General features: G+C 46.0%; 1 long non-coding RNA gene across 1 annotated transcript; it reads right to left on the bottom strand.

Moving 5' to 3' along the window:
• Positions 1-313: 313 nt before the first annotated feature.
• LOC139029960 (uncharacterized) lies at positions 314-17,330 on the bottom strand. The gene is made up of 2 exons (XR_011482307.1): positions 16,978-17,330; positions 314-4,929 (listed from the first exon to the last, which is right to left on the bottom strand). It is a non-coding gene; the product is annotated as an uncharacterized lncRNA (long non-coding RNA).
• Positions 17,331-17,477: the final 147 nt, after the last annotated feature.

Raw genomic sequence — 17,477 nt, 5'->3', positions numbered from 1 at the left:
CCTGGCCAGCAACCTCAGATTCTAGTTCTGCATCTACCCCCTGGCTCTTGATAGCACATAACATCTAGGCACCTGCCACTGTATTGAGATATTGTTTCTATTTTCCTAGCAGGCTCATCCTGTCCCTAACTGGGATACATTATGACATTTTCACTGGTATTGGAAGGCCTTGGGAGACTCTGGGTTAGGAAACATATTTTGTATAATGTGACAAAAAGCAATAGCACCAAGGAAAAATGGCTGATTCCAGGACTGACGCAGGGAACATGCAAAATGATCCCAGGGCATCGTCTTGTGCCACAAATCAAGGATGTAACTTCTTCCAACTTTATTGAGGTATAATTGATAAAAATGATATACATTTAAGGTGTCTGACATGATGATTTGATATATGTATACACTGTGAAATGATAACCAAGTCAAACTAAATCAATACATCTATCATCTCACAGAGCTGCATTTTCTTTAAACAATGATTCTGGTGCTGTGAGAATACTTAATATGTACTCTTAGCGAGTTTCGAGTATACAATACCGTCAGCATGCTGCACACTCTATCCTTAGAACTTATAGTTCGTTCTCTTTAATCCAGCTCTCCCCCATTTTTTCCAACCCTAGTGACCATGGCTGAAAAAGAATGTACAATTTTTAAATGAACACATAAAAGTTACAGATATACTTAGAGGATATAGGGGTTGATCTCAAAGAGCTCTCAGTGGCTAAGTTCATTTCAGTCACTCAGTCACTCAGTCCAACTCTTTGCGACCCCATGGACTGCAGCACGCCAAGCCTCCTTGTCCACCACCAACTCCCGGAGTTACTCACATGTCCATTAAGTCGGTGATGCCATCCCATCTCATCCTCTGTCGTCCCCTTCTCCTCCCACCTTCAATCTTTCCCAGCATCAGGGTCTTTTCAAATGACACAGCTCTTTGCATCAGGTGGCCAAAGTATTGGAGTTTCAGCTTCAGCATCAGTCCATCCAATGAACACCCAGGACTGATCTCCTTTAGGATGGACTGGTTGGATTTCCTCGCAGTCCAAGGGACTCTCAAGAGTCTTCTCCAACACCACAGTTCAAAAGCATCAATTCTTCAGTGCTCAGCTTTCTTTATAGTCCAACTCTCACATCCATACATGACCACTGGAAAAACCATAGCCTTGACTAGACAGACCTTTGTTGACAAGGTAATGTCTCTGCTTTTCAATATACTGTCTAGATTGGTCATAACTTTTCTTCCAAGGAGTAAGCGTCTTTTAATTTCATGGTTGCAGTCATCATCTGCAGTGATTTTGGAGCCCCCCAAAATAAAGTCTGTCACTGTTTCCACTGTTTCCCCATCTATTTGCCATGAAGTGATGGGACCAACTGCCATGATCTTAGTTTTCTGAATGTTGAGCTTTAAGCCAACTTTTTCACTCTCCTCTTTCATGTTCATCAAGAGGCTCTTTAGTTCTTCTTCACTTTCTGCCATAAGGATGGTATCATCTGCATATCTGAGGTTATGGAATAATTTGCCCCAAATTTATAGTGATAGTATAGGATATGCTCCAAAAGAACAAAACAAGTATCAATAACTATATGGATATAAATTAAAGATTGAATATAAAGAAATAGATGAAGAAAAGAGCAAATTTTCCCCACAAAAAAATTCCATGTAACACATGTAGATACCCCTAGAGGATTTCGCTTCCTTCTTAGAGTGCAGGCTGGATTTAGTGACTCCCTCATTTTCAAAGAATAAAGAATGGGGAGGTAAAAGTAGTGACCTTATAATGCAGAAACCCGGCGACACCTTTGCAACCACCTGATCAAGGTGAATATCACCAGTGATGATTCATCTTGATGTCATGTATCACCTGGTATGATACAATGAGAAGGGGGGGACACCTCTGTGGTATCCTCTCAAAAACCCATTACCCAAATCTAAACAAGAGAGATACCAGACAGACAACAATGACGGACATGCTACAAAATGCCTGACTAGTGCTCTTCAAAACTCTCAAGGCTATGGAAAGCTAGGAAAGACTGAAAACTGCAGCATACTATGGAAGACGACCAGCACATAAGGAGACAACGTCGTCTGTTATCCAGGATTTGAGCACGGAAGTGAAAAAGGATGTGGGTGGCAAGACTGAGTAAACATGAATAAAGTTTATTGTTTAGCTCATAAGTGCCAGTATTAATTTCACAGTTTTGACAATGTACCCTGGTTAAGTGCCATGTACTTCCCTTGTATTTATGTACTTTCCTTGGGGAAACTGGATGAAAGGTATACAGGAACTCCATACTAAATTTCCAAAATTAAAGTTCATTTAAAAAGTTAAACTGTAAAACCAAAATTGTAACAAAGGCCCTTTTTAGGGATAACCAAAATAAAGCAAAGGCATCCAGGGCAGGTAGAACTGATGACGTGTATCAAGTAACCTGAGAAGAATGACTGCAGTTAATTGGTGAACCCAACATCAGCCTTTATTTCCCTCACAGATACACCCAAAAGACGAAAATAAAATACAGTTGACTATTTATCTCCTAAGGATCTTGAGAGCCCTGCAGAAACTCTGTGGAACGTCTCAGACATGCACACCAAAGGGGAAGCATTTTAGAACAGTGGCCTAGGCTAGGTGTATCTTGCCCACAGTGTGTAGGGGTAACACTGCTGTCTTAACCAATTCTGAATTTGTTGAACTTCTTAAATGCACATATTTTCCTCAAATCTGAGGAGCTTTCAGTCATTAAAATTTTCTACTTCCTCCTTTCCTCCCTCCCTCCTTCCCTTCCTCTTCTCTCTGGGATCAGCATTATGTGTTTCATGTAATATGGTTAATTGTTTCCCCAGTGTCTCTTAGGATTCACTGATTTTTCTGCATTCTTTTATGTCTATCAGTTGGACAGTCTGTATTGATCTCTCAATAGATCTATAGACTCTTCCTTTTACAAGCTCACATTTGCTGTGGAACTTGTCTAATGAATTACCCATACCAGTGATCGCACTGTATTTATTCCAGATATTCCTACTAGTTTATGTGTATTTATTAATATTTATCAATTTCCTGAGTCATATAATTGTATTTTAATTCCTCAGCTTTTAAAGCACATTTATAATATCTGTTTTGAAGTCCTTTTCTACTGAGTTGAACATGTTAGCCCTCTCACAGAACACTTTTATTGATTGATTTTTTCCTATGTATGAGTCAGATGTGACTGAGAGCACGCGCGTGTGCACACATACCATGCACACACACACACAAGGCATACTTACCTATTTCTTTGCAAGCATTCTTGAAAACATGGCATTTTCGATAGTCTATTGTACTGACTTTAGATTCTCTTGCTTTGAGAAGTGAAGTACAATACAGAAACCAAACAGGATTCAAATTGTTCTCTGGGAGCACACAAGTGAGGCAGACAAGAGTCACACTGCAAAAGCTTTGAAAGCTAAATTCATAGCTGAGCCACAGTGCCTTAAAGTAGGCCAGAATGTGTGCTCCAAACTAAAACAGGTTGATCACTTACTACAATGGAAGATTTTCAAAGGAACCATGTCCAAACAGAAAAAACAAACTCATAGAAAGAGAGATCAGATTTATGGTTGCCAAAGATAGGCGTTGGGGGAAGGGGGAATGGAAGAAGGGTGTCAAAAGCACAAACTTCCAGTTATAAGACAAACACCTGAGATATGATGTACAATATGAGCAAATATGATTACCACTATTAAATACAATGTTTATATATGTTACATATTAAGGTTGTTGCAAGAGTAAACCTTAAGAATTCTCATCACAAGGGAAATTTTTTTTCTATTTCTTTAATTTTGTCTATATGAAATGATGGATGTTTACTAAAGTTATTGTGGTAATCACTTCATGATGCATGTAAGTCAAATCATTATGCTATACCTCTTAAACTTACACTGTGCGTGTCTGCTAAGTCACTTCAGTCATGTCTGACTCTTTGCAACCCTATGGGTTATATCCCACCAGGCTCCCCTGTCCATGGGATTCTCCAGGCAAGAATACTGGAGTGGATTGCTATTTCCTCCTCCAGGGGATCTTCCTGACCTAGGGATTAAAGCCTCATCTCGGGCATCTCCTACACTGGCAGGCAGATTCTTTACCACTAGCACCACCTGGGAAGCCCTTATACTGTGCTATGCATCAATTATATCTCAATACGATTGGAAGGAAAAAATAAAGCAAATTCAGTACCATAAAATAAATAAAACCATGTCATGTAATATTCAACACGTCCATGACACAGTCTAAAACAGCATAGCACAGGAGTGGACATGTGCATACCTATGGCTGATTCATGCTGATGTATGGCAGAAACCAACACAAAGTTGGAAAGCAATTATCCTTCAATTTAAAATAAATACACTAAAAATAAGTGAATGAATAAACTAGCATAGTCACAATCTCTCTTGATGACCCATAGTGTGACTTGCTGCTGCTCCCAGCTAGAAATCTTTCCCAGAAATTCCCACGGCATATACTCAGTCTTAATTCCTTATGATTCAGAAAGGTTTGTGGGAACAGAAGTCATGGCCTAGAGCCACCGTGGTGTGTGCAGATACCCACAGAAAAGAACACACTGTGGTTTCCAGGTAGTCTGTTCCAGAGGCTCAGGGCACCTTGGGGCAGGTTTAGAATGGACGTGGCTGATCAGTCCTGGGAGGCTCATTAAGAATAATGTGCAGGGAGCGGGAACTTTGGTCCTGGGAAGATGGGTGGGGAATAATTTTGAGGAACTCCAAGGGTTAGCAGTAGGAGTCTGGACAATGGTCAACTTATCCTAGATGAGGAACTAGGGCAAGTGCCTCCTGAGAAGTTCAATTTCTCCTGCAATGTCCACTTTTGGATGTAAACAGTTAGCCTCCTTAAAAGTCACACAAATGAACTCAAATAGTCTTTCACTTGTCTTGATCATCTGTAATTAAAAAAAAAAAACTCAAATAGTCTTTCACTTGTCTTGATCATCTGTAAATAAAAAAAAAAACAAACCACCAAAAACAGGACTGAGGCATGGGCTTGAAGAGCATGGAATGTTTTAGATGGCTCAAGGTGCTATAATGAAACAGCACAGACTGGGTGGCTGAAACAGCAGGCGTTTATTTCTCACAGTGATGCAGCCTGGGAAGTCTAAAATCAAGGTGATGACAGATTTGGTTTCTGGTGAGGACTCACTTCGTGGCTTGCAGACCACTGCCTTTCTTTCTGTATTTTCACATGGGAGAGAGAGAGAGCAAACTCTCTGGTGTCCTCTTATGAGACCACTAATTCCATCAGGAAGACCCATCCTTATGGCTGTCTAAACCTAACTAGCTCCCAAAGGCCCCCATCTCCAAATACCATCACACTTGGGGTTAAGGCTTCAACAGACAGATTTGGGTGTATGTTGTAATTCAATTGATAGCAGGTAGGCAGAATAATGCTCCCCACAAAGATGTCTGTGTCCTAATCCCCAGAATCTGTGAATATGTTACCTTACAGAGCAAAAGGGGCTGGCTTTGTTGGTGTGATTACATTTAGTGACACTGAGTTGGGGAGGTTCTTCTGGACTATCTCGGTAGGCCCAATTTAACAGTGTGGATCTTGAAGAGTAGAGAACCTTTCCCGGTTCTCAGTCAGAAAAGTCAATGTGGCTACAAAGTAGTCATCAGGGAGATGAAACACTACCAGCTGTGGAGCTGAAGGCAGGAAATCATGACGCAAGGATTATAGGAAGATCACAGAAGCTAGAAAAAAACAAGAAAACAGGTTCTCCTCCAGAACCTCCAGAAAAGAACACATCGCCAATGAGACCTTGATTTGCAGCCTGATGAATGAGACCTGTGATGGATTTCTAACCTACAGAACTGTAATAAGACAATTCTGTATTGTTTTAAGCCACAAAAGTTGTGGTAAGTTGTTAAAGCAGGAATAGGTGATTAATACAAGGGAATTTGTGGGAGCCCAGAGTCTTACTATTTCAAGAGAATTTGTTCTGCTCCAGGAATTCACCCAAACCCATTCACTCAGAGCTGTGTTTTAAAGCCCTTGTATTTTGGTGGGGACATGGAGGTGGGAAAAGTTCATTTGTTTAAATGTTGATTTCATGAACCATCCAATTTCATGGAAGGGAACACAGACCCCCAACTACTGATGTAGCCACACATTAGGTATTGGCAAGGCCCTGGCTAGATCTTGTGGACGGTCACACAAAGATCTAAGGTCAGTTATGAAACTCTCAGGTCCTCCACTGGGTCAATTATCTGCAACATTAATGGCTTCATCTTCATTCTAAGAACGCCAACGCCCAAGAGCTGTCAGGCTCTCATCGGAAGGTGAAACACAAGTCAAAGATTAATGCTCACGACTCCTACCCCAAACTACAGGGTTGGCCATACCCGAGCCATTAGCAAGGCCAGTCCATGCTTCGTCATGTGACGAGGAGAGAAGCAGGTTTCCTCTTATCTAAGTCTCTGAGGTCCTGCCTAGCCCATCTGGTCTGCACTATGGCTTGCTGACTTCCTGAAAGGTCTCAGGTCCCCCTGACCCTGAGTCACAGGAGTCAAGCAAGGAAATGTGCAAGTGGAATCAAGGACAGTGAGAGGGCAATTAGGAGTCAGAAAGCAGTTACCATGTCTTCATAAATTCTGGATACACACTGGTCATCACCAGACCATTAGCTTCTTCCTAGGCCCAGGAAGGCTCAGGAACAAGCAAGCATTTGGCTGGACAACACAAGCAGGTCAGGCACTGGTGGCCCTGTTCTCCTCCAGGGCTCTCCTCCTGGGCTGTGACCCCAGGGCATTACCATTCCCCAAGCTCTTCTCTGTACCCAGCAGGTTGATCAGTCTCTTCAGAATCAAATCCATTTGATCAGGCACACCCCTGGGCCTCTCAGAGTCCCCAGGGTGTTTTGGAGGAGTTAGGGCTTGGCAGTCTAGCTTCTCTAGTCTACCAGTATTACTCCTCAACTCCCGATGTGAGCACTTCCTGTTTTGAGCACTGCGGTCCCCCCAGAGGTGCTCTGAGAACAGGAAACCAGGAAGAGGGAAATTGGGCCATTGAGAGGAAAGCCAGAATCTAGACAGTAGGAGAAAACAGGCAACACAGGGCATTCTCCCCATGTGTCATGCCCTTCTCTACAGACTTGTCCGTTCTTCCATGAGCCATAGCCCTGCCCCTGACCTGGATGGGGAGCCAGGCTTACAGGCTCATCTGAGAAAAAGGGTCAAGCTGCCAAAGACATCCATGAGGCACAACCCTACAATTCACACACTCACATTCCAAGACCATCTCTGGTACGTGGCTCAGACCCTGTGGGATTTACCGGTCAAACTTAACACTCCACACCCCAAACAGACCGGATGTTCCCCTGTCTCCCTCTCCTAGATGATTGCTGGGTTCCACAGTCTTAGAGAGAGGTTCACAAGACGTAAGAAGTCTTCTTACCCCAGAGCATTCTGCATCTGGTGAGGTTTTATATGGGTAGAGACACAAACAGTACTTGAGACTGAGGAAAAAACAGGGCCAGGAGTGTGACTTGCGGGTGAGGAAGAACTCAAACAGTAAAGTAAGTAGAATGAAGAGGGGGAGGGGAGATGATAATCGGGGTACTTATTTACTCTATCATACTGATTTGTGAACATTGTAAGTGTACAACTCCATGAACTATAACAAAAGAAGTGCCCAAATGCAGATAGGAATTCATGTGCTTGATGAGCTTTGAGGGCTTCTAAGAATCTGTCTGGGATGACTGTTGAGCCTGGGAGTCCTAAGGTGTTGATGGGCTTGGGGAGTTATATGAGTGAGGGTGAGAGTGTGTGCATGTATGTGTGTGTGTTTTAGTTGCTCAGCCATGTAAGACTCAGAGACCCCATGGACTGTAGTCCGCTGGGCGCCTCTGCCCATGAGATTCTCTAGGCAACAATACTGGAGTGGGTTGCCATTCCCTTCCCCAGGGGATCTTCCTGACCCATGCATTGAACCCAGATCGGCTGCACTGAAGGCAGATTCTTTATCATCTGAGCCACCACGGAAGCCCTTATGAGCCTAGAGATGAGGACAACTCACTAGTCAGGTGATGTGGAGTGACATGCAGGAGGCTCTCGCTTTGTAGTTTTATTGACAGTGACCAGGTAAAGAGGGCAGCAGACGCTGGTCATGGATAAGTGACTGAACTTGGTGTTTTCAGACAAACGGGGCTTCTTCACGGGACAGGAATTCAGGGAAGCAGCAACCTGTGTCTGTTTTGGAAATCTATCTCTGGAGTTCAAAAGACAACAAAGTCTCTGCTCTCCATTACAGGAGGCTACCCCAAACAGAGAAACGAAGGGAATCAAATATTTGGGAAGAGGAAACAGAGTCTTGGTTCTTGGTGAAGCCACAGAACAGAGATGGAGACAGGATGAGAGTGAGGTGGAAGGGAAAGGGGAGAAAAAACGGAACAGATCACATGGAGAAGAGCAGTGGGATCAGGAAGCAGAGTGGGAACAGGAGCAGGCATTCAGGAGGAAGAAGCAGCGCAGGGTCAGGCAGTGAAGGCAGGAAGGAGAGAATGCAGAGAACAAGGACCACGGAGAATCAGCAGTGAACACGGAGGGAAAGCACGCCACAGTCCTGGAGCTGCTGGGTCAGCTTTGGGGCTGCTTGTGGGGCAGTTGTGTCCTCCCTGCAGTCTACTAGGAAGCCTGGTTTTGCTCAAAAAGCAGCGCCATCCAGGAATCCACGTGGCAAGAAAACTGGAGTGGGTAGCCATTTCCTGGATTGTAGCCTCTAGATGATCTTCCCCACCTAGGGATTGAACCCGGGTCTCCTGCAAGCAGATTCTTTACCGTCTGAGCCACCACTGGAGCCCAAGGACAAAGATTCAGATAACTTGCTGTACCTATAACTTTGGGGAAACACACGGCACTCTATTCGAGCCAGAACAAGTCCAGATGCCTCTGTAAAAGGACAAACTGTAATTCACAGAGGCCAGTTCTAGAAGCTCAGAGGATGCTCAGGCAGGTAAAGAATTCCCTAGGACTCCTTGTTCCGCAGCTCAGGGTCCTGGGGACAACACAGAGGGCATTAGACCTTACACGGGAGATTCTGTGTGACCAGACCCATGTACGGGACCCAGCCAGAGAGAGTCCTACAGGACAAGGGGATCGGCATGGGTCCCGAAGCCCGCGTGAGGAAATATTTGCTTGGGGCTCTGGCCTTGTGGCTGTTGTCACAATCAACGATGCAGCTAATCAGAAGATAGTAAATGTCCTCCCAAAGCTTTTGATCATCTAGGAGAAGAAAAGGCATGAAATGGGACAGAGCAGCTTCTGTGGGAATAGAGGAGTCTTGCTGTTTCAACAGACCCAGGAGACTGGGATGAATGGGGGGATAGAGGGTTGTGGGGCTGCAAGTAGGAGGAAACATTGAAGGATATACCTTTCTAACGCAGAACTCACGAGGTGTGCTTTATTGGTGACCTTGCTGGCATCACCACCAACACTGTATCCTTATTATGCAGATGACGCACAGATCCTAGAGGCTTTTCACAAGTTTCCACCAAGGCACAGCCTCCAGGAGAACGGAGCCAGATCCTAGAATGAAATCTATGATGTCTACCTCCTGACTGAAGAGTCTGGCTGGACGTTTATCTCCCGGCTTTAGGTCAGGTGACTGACTTCGCATCACGCACCCGGCCCTTACCTTGGGTTTCCAGCTTTATTTCAGGTGCCCCCAGCTTTACTTCACGTTCCTATCTCTGGTTCACACCTGCAGGCTGAAGAGCCACATGCCGGGCTTTATGGAACACACCTGGAACTATGGCTGTCCCGAGGCTTTGTACCTCAGTTTCCTGGCACTTACCTCACGTAGACCTGCTTTACGTCATCTTGCTGCACTAATGGCACCTGACCTTTCCCAGGGTTCACGTCACTGCTTTACGGCACTGCTGAGGCTTCATTTACATCATTCCCCGTCTTTACATTACTTGGCCGAGCTTTACAGTAGTGAAGTCCCCAGCCTTCGTCTGTATCAATTTCCAGCTTTACATCTGCAGGCCTTGCTTTACCTCACCCGACCCTGCTTTAGGGCACTTCCCCTAATTGGCCTGATCTTAGGTTTTTGGACTTTTCAGGCAGCAATCTGGCTTTCTCTCTCCTATCCTGGCTAAAATATCCTGACCCTGCTTTTCGCCAGGAGCCTGGCTTTATCTCACGTGCCCTACTTTATATCAGGACTTGTTATAGGGAAGAAAGGAAGAACTAATCTGACTTCAAATTATGTTTGTTTTTCTTTTTTTAAAGTATTCATTTATTTTTGGCTGCACTGGTTTTTTGTTGCTGCACATAGGCTTTCTCTAGTTGCAGGCAGCAGGGGCTATTCTTCCCTGCAATGCACAGGTGTCTCATTGCCGTGGCTTCTCTTGTTGCCAAGCACAGGCTCTAGGCACACAGGCTTCAGTAGCTGTGGTGCAGAGATTAGTTGCCCTGAGGCATGCGGGATCTTCCCCTGGCCAGGGATCAAACTGTCCCCTGCATTGGTAGATGGAGTCTTAACCACTGGACCCCTGAGGAAACCTTGTTTCTTTCATTTTAACCTTTGCTTTCTACTGTTTTTACTGCAAAGTAGTCACTAAAGGAAAGTCACTAAAGGAATGTCTCCTATTGCCGAAAATACACATCATGGCCTATCTCCAACCCTGTCCCCCCATGCCTGAATGTTAAATTAAAATACCTTTGTTAAGCTCCCAGGAAACATCCTGAACCAGCCCACCTGTGAATAGCTACAGAAAAAAATAGATAAATAAACACACCCCCTCCCACAGTCTGGCCGAAACCAGATCTTTGCAACAACTCATGGTCTTTTTATCCTCACCTCCCCTTTATTTACTCTTGCCTGGAAAATCCCATGGACGGAGGAGCCTGGTAGGCTGCCATCCATGGGGTCGCTAAGAGTTGGACACGACTGAGCGACTTCACTTTCACTTTTCACTTTCATGCATTGGAGAAGGAAATGGCAACCCACTCCAGTGTTCTTGCCTGGAGAATCCCAGGGACGGCGGAGCCCGGTGGGCTGCCGTCTATGGGGTCGCACAGAGTCGGACACGACTGAAGTGACTTAGCAGCAGCAGCAGCAGCCCCTTTCTTTGTTCTCCAAAAGATACTAGCTTCCAGACCCTGGTAAGATGGTTTTTTAGGACACTGGCTCACCGTCTTCTTGGAATCCTGGCATGATGAACAAGGTCCTTAGTCCATGCCCCACAACTGGCTCCTGACTTACTGGCCTATCCTGCGGCAAAGAGAATGAGCTCGGAGCTGGCAGTTTCCCCTGTGCTGCTTTTCCATGGGGAGCGCTACTGCACACGGCCAACCAGCTGGGTTTCTACGGATGCACGATCCATTCCCTTAGGACGTGCTTAACTGGAGAGACCATAACCTTGCTTACTGAGCGGACCCTGAATGGCTGAACTCTTTATTGAGGCTGAACTCAACCTCCCAATTGGGTGGACATTCATACTTTCATGCATAGAAAGCTTATGTGTATTAGTCGCTCAATCTTATCTGACTCTTTGTGACCCTATGACCCTATGGATTGTAACCCGCCAGGCTACTCTGTCCTTGGAATTCTCCTGGCAAGAATACTGGACTGGGGTGTTATTCCCTTCTCCAGGGGTAGGATGCTTACCAGGGATAGTTAAACAGTTCAGTCGCCCAGTGGTGTCCAACTCTTTGCAACCCCATGCACTGCAGCACACCAGGCTTCCCTGTCCATCACCAACTCCCAAAGCTTGCTGAAACTCAAGTCCATCATCTCATCCTCTGTTGTCCCCTTCTCCTCCCACCTTCAATCTTTCCCAGCATCAGGGTCTTTTCCAATGAGTCAGCTCTTCGCAGCAGGTGGCCAAAGTATTGGAGTTTCAGCTTCAGCATCAGTCCTTCTGTTAGGGGAAGCACATTGACTGAAACCCCCCACCCCAGCCAGGCCCCATAATAACCATTCCCATGAGTTGTTTTATGACCGGAGATCCTGGTAAGAAATACAGAACTAATAAGCCACCACCAACTGGAAGAGTTCAGGAAAGGTCGAAAGGAGACACCGTGTGTCCGTCCACGTCCCAGAATCCCTCTCGCTAGCGTCCATCTTGGCTGAGCAATGCGTACGCCACCAGGAAAGACTCTGAATTAGAATGATTGGCCAAAGACGACCCAGAATCTAATCACCATAAAACCTGAGACTGCAAAGCCATGTGGCAGAGCAGTTCTCCTGGGCTCCCTGACCCTCCTGCTCTCCCCCCGGGCGCCCTTTCCCAATAAAATCTCTTGCTCTGTCAGCACATGTGTCTCCTTGGACAATTCATTTCCGAGTGTTAGACAAGAGCCCAGTTTCAGGCCCTGGAAGGGGTCCCCTTCCTACAATATTTCCAATGAACACTCAGGACTGATCTCCTTTAGGATGGACTGGTTGGTTCTCCTTGCAGTCAAGGGACTCTCAAGAGTCTTCTCCAGCACCACAGATCAAAAGCACCAATTCCTCAGTGATAAATGGAGGATAAATGGAGGATGGATAAATGGAGAACAGATAAACAGAGGATGGATAAACGGAGGACGGCTAAACGGAGGACGGCTAAACGGAGGACGGCTTTTGACAATCTACAGAGGAAGGCTTCCCTGGTGGCTCACACAATGAAGCGTCCGCCTGCGATGCGGGAGACCTGGGTTCAATCCCGGGGTCGGGAAGAGCCCCTGGAGAAGGAAATGGCAACTCAATCCAGTACTCCTTTTTTAAAAAATTTTGGAGGCTAATTACTTTACAATATTGTGGTGGTTTTTGCCATACACTGACATGAATCAGCCACGGGTGCACATGTGTCCCCCATCCTGAACCCCCTCCCACCTCCCTCCCCCTCCCATCCCTCAGGGTCATCCCAGTGCACCGGCCCTGAGCACCCTGCCTCATGCATCCCACCTGGACTCACAATCTGTTTCTGATATAGTAATAAACATGTTTCAGTGCTATTCTTTCAAATCATCCCACCCTAGCCTTCTCCCACAGAGTCCAAAAGTCTGTTCTTCACATCTGTCTCTTTTGCTGTCTCGCATATAGGGTCATTGTTACCATCTTTCTAAATTCCATCTATATGCATTAATATACTGTATAGGTGATTTTCTTTCTGACTTACTTCACTCTGTATAATAGGCTCCAGTTTCATCCTCATTAGAACTGATTCAAATGCCTGAATTCCATGGAAAACCCCATGGACTGAGAAGCCTGGCAGGCTACAGTCCTGGCGTTGCAGAGTCGGACAGGACCGAGTGACTTCACTTTCACTTTTCACAGAGGAAGCACACCAGCTCCATCTAGTGCTTCTGAAGATGGATCTTCTGAAGCAAATCTGGCAGTTTCTATTGCTGAGCCTGGGGCTTTCCAGGTGGCTCAGTGGCTGAGTCCACCTGCCATTGTTGGAAACTCGGGTTCAACCTCGGTCGGAAATCCCCCTGAAGGAGGAAATGGCAACCCACTTCAGGCCTTGCCTGGAAAATTCCATGGATAAAGGAGCCTGGTGAGTACATGGGGTCCCAAAGAATCAGACATGACCGAATACAAAACAACAGAATTGCTGAGCCTAACTGGGATCCTAATAATGGAGGCATACCACACCTAGAGCATTATAGAAAGTGTATCTTAGCAGGTTTTTGAAAGGGTATACTTAGGCAAAAGAGCTTAAACAAAATTCAGGAGATACAACAAAAACTTAATGAAGCTCCATCAGAGTTATGGCTCAATCAATAAAGAATCTGCCTGCAGTACAGGAGACAGAGGAGATGCAGGTTCAATTCCTAGGTTGGGAAGATCCTCTGGAGGAGGGAGGGCAACCCACTCCAGTATTCTTGCCTATAAGAAATCTCATGAACAGAGGATTCTGATGGGCTACAGTCCATAGGGTAGCAAAAAGTCAGACATGACTGAACATACATGCAAACACATGTACACAAAGTCAAAGAATTTATCAAGCTCATAGGCGCTATAGGAACGCAGACCCTGAGGCCCCCGAGAATATCAGGACAGTAAATATGACCTTCATTGAACAAACTACCCCAGATGTAAGAAGAAAATTACAAAATTCAGATGGTGCATTTAAAATGAATGCTTCTCAATTGGTAGATGTTGCTTTTAACATGATCAACAACAGGGAACAACAACAGAAGAAAGAAGATGCAAAGTGGACCACCACTTTCCTGGCAGCAGCGTTGGATTCCTGGAAAGTGTGTAACTCGGAGAGAGGTAAGTCACCACTGGGGAAGGAATGATGCACTTACTGTAAGGAGGAAAGGCACTGGAAAAAAGATTGCCCTGGGCTAGAACATAGGAAGAAAACAATAAAAGGAAGCCAGGAGCCTCCTGTATGGTAGAAAGAGAGGAACACTCACGGTAAACACAAGATCTGTGTTTAAGGGGGGCTCCCTATAACTAGAGGCATACAATTCCAATTTCTCCACAGGAGCCCCAGGCAACTTTGACGGGGAGCCAGTTGATTGACTTTCTAATAGATACAGGCATAACATATTCTGTGGTAAGCACCAAACTGACACAGAAAACATCTCAATTCACCCCAATCACAGGGGTCTCTGAAGAAGCACAAAATCATTCATCCTTACAATCTCCAGAATGTCAACTAGGGTACCCCACCCTGAAACACAGTTTCTTATGCTATGCCAGAGTGTCCAATCCCTCTTTGGGGACAGAATCTCCTTTGTAAGTTAAAAGCTCAAGTAACATTTTTGCCAGAACAGCTTGACATCAGGGGCCCACCCACCAGAGCATGCTTTGAGCCTAAAGATGGCGCTCATGGAAACCCCAGAAAAGGAGATGGAGCTCTTTCTCCCCTGAGCTATTTGCTTTTACATGACAGGACCCAGAAACACAGGTAGTTCAACAGTGTGCTTAGACAGACCTCCATCAAGGATTTAAGAATTCCCCTACTGGAAGTGGCTCTTTTGCAGGAAACTGCCCTCAGGAGGAAGCCCCTGTCCTTGCCACCTTAGCAAAGCTATATTGTAACTCACTTTTAAATCAGGCACCCCCATGTTCTCAACTCCAACCCAAGCATACTTTTCAAATCTTTTAATCTCACAATACCTTGCCTAACTTGCTGGTTCTTTCCATAGATCAAAGCAGTAGACAGGAAGAATAAGTAGTTAACAGGTGACCAGATCTCTTCCCTAGCTTCCCCTCCAGTAGTCTGAACATACTGTGTGAACAAGATTAACATCTAGGGGAAGATCATGAGGAGTCCACAAGCCTGCACACAGTGGGATGGACAAGACTCTTACTCCCTACCTCAGTGATGAACTGAGATTACTTCCGTTTCCCTTTCAAGACTTTCAGGGCTGAAGAGAATCTTCAGAAGTGGCTTCCTGGGGACGCTGAGTCCACCTTCTCCCCAGATTGCTGCCATTCTGATTAAAAGCACTTTTTCTCTCCACCAACATTTGTGAGCATTGATTTTGTAAGGGGTGAGCGGCAGGACCTGCTTCACTGGGTCACTACTTTGGGGAAACCTCGGCTAGGGACCTCAGAAACTTAACACTGGTCAAAGGACTCTTACTTCAATATGTGGACAATTTGCTCACAGCGAGTTCTACATATGAGAAAGGTCTACAAAACACCATCAGAGCTCTGAACTCTTTGGCCAATTATGGATATAAGGTCTCCCAGAAAGAGGCCCAGACATGTCAGCAACAAGTTACCTATGCAGGCCTTTTCCTTTCCTAAGGACAGTGGGACCTTTCGCCCAACAGACAACGGGCAGTTCAGACTGAAGAACACCCAAGACCCACAGGCACCTGAGGGTCTTTCTGGGAATGGCGGGATTCTCTCAGATTTGGGTCCCAAATTATGGGCTCAGAGGAACACTCTTCTATGAGGCTTGAAACGGACATGATCTTGAGTCCCTTACTTGGACTAAAGAGTACCAGACAGCCTTTGAAACAATAAAAACAAAGTTAGCCTCAGCCTGACCTTTAAAACTGTATGTCCAGAAGAGACAAGGCCTGAGTCTTGGGGGTGTTAATTCAAGTCTGGGGAATGACCCCCTGACTACTTCTCAAAACAACTAGTATAGACTGTTAAGGGGTGGCTCCCTTTCCATCCAGCTGTAGCAGCTACATGTGACAGGCTTCAGGAAGCTGAGAAGTTTACCCTGGGGCAATCCACCACTGTGAAAGTCCCTCCTCACATCCTTTCTTTACTGGAACGAAGAGGGAGCTATTGGCTGACTTCTGAGAGAATTCAGGAGTATTCTCTTAGACAATCCCAATTTAAGACTTTCCAGAGGTCACTTCAGCCTGAAATCCAGCCACATTTGTTCCTGATTGATGCTTCACACCCCTCAATGCACAACTGCCTACACGTCATTGCGCTAGTGTACTGTAGCAGACGGAACTTAACGGACCAACCCTCCACTGAACCTCATGTGGCACTGATCAGGGATGGAAGCAGCTTCATGGACCAGAAATCATCGCTCTGACAAAATCCCTACTAAGCACTGAAGACAAGGGAGTAAATAAACACACACACACACTCTCACTGTGCATTCTCCCTGTTGCACACTCACGGGCAATCTGGAAAGAATAGGGGCTCCTCAGTCAAACCGTTAAGACAGAAAGCATGCTTCTGAAATCCTGTCACTATTAGAAGCGGTCCATAAGCCCTCCCAAGTGGCCGTAAGGCCACCAAAAGGGTAAAACTCATACAACAGAGGGCGACTCGTTAGTTGCCCAAGCTGCAAAAAAGCCAGCAAAGAAGGTGATGATCAAGCTTTGATGAGGTCAAGGAGGAATCAGGAGTCTGCCAAAGGCACGCCCACAAGCGCCCGGGTTAGGCCTGGGCTCCTAACCTGCATAGTCTCACCCACAGAGCCCCATCCTTGGAAGTGAGGTCAGCTCCACCTTTCGCGAGTTTGGGCAGGGCCTGGTCAGCCTACACATTGCCTTCGCAAACTCACCCCTCTGCGCCACGAGCTTCCCTTTTTCCAGAGGCCGCCAAGCCCTTAGGCTGCCTAAATCTCCAGAAACCCACGAAAAGTTCCTGCCTCTGAGAGGCCCGCCTTTCACCTTAGCAACGGAACCCCTTAAGTTGGCCAGCCTGCGCACGGCACTCCGATTGCGGGCGGCCCCTGTCCGTCAAGCATTTTCTCTCTGTCCAGTGTCCACTCCACCTTCCTGCCCCTGCCTTTCCTGGAGGATAACGGAGGATGAAGTTTCCTCCATTCTGGCGCGCCCCATCTATCAAGACAGGCTGCGAGCTTCCTCCAGCGAAGAGAAGAATAGGCCCCAGCCTTCCATTGGGTCCGGAGAAATGTCAGTCAAGGGATGGGCGGGTACAACAGCGACCTGACGCAAGGTTTCTGTGGAGACACTTCTCAGACTGAATGGGGCGGGATGACCTGAGGGGACCGGCTTCGCTTTATTGGGCCACAGGCGAGGCAGTCCGCCTTCCGTACTC

The sequence above is a fragment of the Odocoileus virginianus genome, chromosome 20 (assembly GCF_023699985.2).
Source record: "Odocoileus virginianus isolate 20LAN1187 ecotype Illinois chromosome 20, Ovbor_1.2, whole genome shotgun sequence".
Lineage (NCBI taxonomy): Eukaryota > Metazoa > Chordata > Mammalia > Artiodactyla > Cervidae > Odocoileus > Odocoileus virginianus.
This window is presented reverse-complemented; position numbering and strand designations above follow the sequence as displayed.